At 37.3% G+C, this 3,135-nt stretch overlaps 1 pseudogene; it reads right to left on the bottom strand.

Annotated features, from left to right (window-relative positions):
• Positions 1-1,408: 1,408 nt before the first annotated feature.
• On the bottom strand, positions 1,409-1,523 carry LOC111728452 (annotated as a pseudogene).
• Between the last annotated feature and the right edge of the window lie 1,612 nt (positions 1,524-3,135).

The following is a 3,135-nucleotide window of genomic DNA, read 5'->3' as shown; positions in this document are numbered from 1 at the left end:
CCTTTAGGATGATTACTATCAAAAAGAGGAAAAAACTAAGTGTTGGTGAAGATGTGGAGAAATTGGAACCCTTTGCACTGCTAGTGGAAATGTAAAGTGGTGCAGTCACTATGGAAAATGATATGGGAACACCTCAGAAAATTAAAAACAGAATTACCATATGATCCAGCAACCCCACTTCTGGGTATATATCCAAAAGAATTGAAGAACACAATCTCAGGAAGACCCTTGTAGCATTATTCACAATAGCCAAGAGGTGGAAGCAACATAAATGTCCATTGAAGGATCACTAAATAAGGAAAACGTGTTGTATACATACCATGGGATATTATTCAGCCTGAAAAGTGAAGAAAATCTTGTCATACACTATAGCATGGATAAACCTGGAGGACATTCTGTGAAGTGAAACAAGGCAGTTACAAAAAGACAAATGCTTCATGATGTCACGTGTTTGAATATCTTCTAAAGTAATCAAACTCTTAGAAAATAGAATGGTGATTGCCAGGGGTTGGATAGGGGAACAGAAGGTTGTTACTCAATGGATAAGGTTTTACTTTTGCAAGTTCTGAAATTTCTAGAGATCTATTATATGAAAATTTGATATGGTTAACACTACTGTACAGTACACTTAAAATGGTTAAGATATAAATTTAGCTATGAGGCTTCTTTTTAGAACAATTTAAAAAATGAAAGAAAGATTATTTGGAGTGGATCTGACTTAATCATACGTGCCATTTAATAGCAGTGTTTTCTCTGGCTGGAAGCACAAGGGAAGTCAGAGATTCAAAACATAAGAATGATTTGATGCACAGTTGACGTTTTGAAGATGGAAAAAATCAGACAGTAAGGAATACAGTTTGTCTCCAGAAGCTGAGAGGTGCCCCCAGATGATAGTCAATAAAGAAATGGGATCTTAGCCCTACAACTGTAAGGAACTGAATTCCACCAACAGCAAGAAAGAGTTTAGAAGCTGATTTTTCTCTCAGTTTCCAAATCAGAACTCAGCCTAACCGATAATCACTTGATTTTAGACTCGTGACACCCTGAGCAGGGAGGAATTTAGCCCTACTGTGCCAGACTGCTGACCTACTGAACTGTGAGCTGATAAATGGGGACTGTTTTAAGCCACTAATTTTGTATGAACTTGTTGCATAGCAATGGAAAACCAATACATTTGATTTATTATACAGGAAAAAGTTTGCTGAAATAAGGTGGAAGAATTTCTATGTATAATTCTAACAGAATTGTTTGAAATGAAATTTGGGCTGTGACAAGGGTGCACTCAAAATCACATTTTGGATCATAGAAATTAGTTTATCAAAATACATATGAGACTATATGTTTATTCCATATCCCTTGTTTAATGACTGATTAATTATTTTCTTTCTTTTTAGAAATACAAGCTTGTAAAAAACAATAGTTAGATGCCACGAAGTAGGTGGCCATGCCTTAACTGTCAGGCCTGAGGGCCTCTTCCATCCTTGTCAAGGGGAGTGCTAACCTTCTCTCCTTTCATACAACACATGACTGGTTAATTTCCAAGGGAAAAAAAAAGAAAATACTTTAGGACAGTTCCATCACATGAAAAAATATTTTAGTTAAAAAACATCTTCTTTAGGCTTGGTGCCTATGGCTCAAGTGGCTAAGGCACCAGCCACATACACCTGATGGGTCAGGTTCGAATCCAGTCTGGGCTTGCCTAACTACAATGATGGCTACAACCAATAAAAGCTGGGCATTGTGGCGGGGGGCTGTAGTCCCCAGCTACTCAGGAGGCTGAGGCAAGAGAATTGCTTAAGCCCAGGAGTTGAAGGTTGCTGTGAGCTGTGACGCCACGGCACTCTACCCAGGGCAATAGCTTGAGGCTCTGTCTCAACAAAAAACTTCTTTAATATGAAAATGGAAAAAGTGTATTATCAAAATACAGAAGAGAAATTGTAACAATGTGCAATATGGCAGTAAAGAATAGTTTTTAACTTTTAATTTTGTAATTGTTATTTGTAATTAAATTTGTAAATTAAATTTGTAATTATTATAGACTCACAAAAAGTTGTAAAAATACCACAGAAGGGTCTCTTGTACCCATAACCTGGCTTCCCACCATGGCAACATCTTATAAAACTTTAATACATTATCATACCAGGAAATGACAACAGTATCATACGATACTGTTAACTGGACTATAGGCCTTACTCTGATTCCCCCAGTTTTTGCATGCCCTAATTTATTTTGTATGTGGATGTACAGTTCTATGAAATTTGATTACATGAATAGACTTATACAACTACCATCACAATCAAGATGTAGAACTGTCACATCACCACAAAAGAACTCTTCTGCGCTATCTCTTTATAGTCATACCTTCCCACTCACTTCTCAAATCCTGGCAACCACAAATCTGTTCTCTATAATTTTGTCACTTTCAGAATGTGATATACAATATGATACCCTCTGAGTTTGGCTTTATTAAATCAGTATAATGACCTTTATCCATACAAGTTTTTGCATATATGAATAGTTCATTCCTGTTTATTGATGCACCACCATTTGCATATCCATTAACCCATTAGGGTCATTTTGTCTCCAATTTTTGACTTTTACATATATAAATCTGCAAAGTACATCCATATATAGGTTTTTATGTAAATGCTAGCTTTCATTTCTCTAGGATAAATGTCCAGAAGTATGATTGCTGGATTATATGGTTAGTGCGTGTTTCACTTCTTAAAAAACAGCCAAATTGTTTGTCAATGTAGTTGTATAATCCCAACAGAAATGCACTACTTGGTATTGTGTTTTTTAAAATTCTAGCCATTAGCCCAGGCACAGTGGCACACACCTATAATCCTAGCACTGTGGGAGGTTGAGACAGGTAGGTGGATTGCTTGAGCTCAGGAGTTTGGGACCAGCCTTAGCAAGAGCAAGACCCGTTCTCTAAAACTAGCTGAGCATTGTGGCAGGTGCCTGTAGTCCCAGCTACTTGGGAGGCTGAGGCAAGAGAATCACTTGAGCCCAAGAGTTTGAGGTTGCTGTGAGCTGTGACGCTACAGAACTCTACTTACAGTAACAAAGTGAGACTCTGTTTCCAAAAAAAAATTCTAGCCATTCTTATCAGTGAGTTGCAGTTTTGTTTTG

The sequence above is a fragment of the Otolemur garnettii genome, unplaced genomic scaffold, assembly GCF_000181295.1.
Source record: "Otolemur garnettii isolate 467f Iridium unplaced genomic scaffold, OtoGar3 scaffold00158, whole genome shotgun sequence".
In the NCBI taxonomy this organism is placed as follows: domain Eukaryota; kingdom Metazoa; phylum Chordata; class Mammalia; order Primates; family Galagidae; genus Otolemur; species Otolemur garnettii.
Note: the sequence above shows the minus strand (reverse complement) of the source record. Positions and strands in the feature narration are given on the sequence as shown.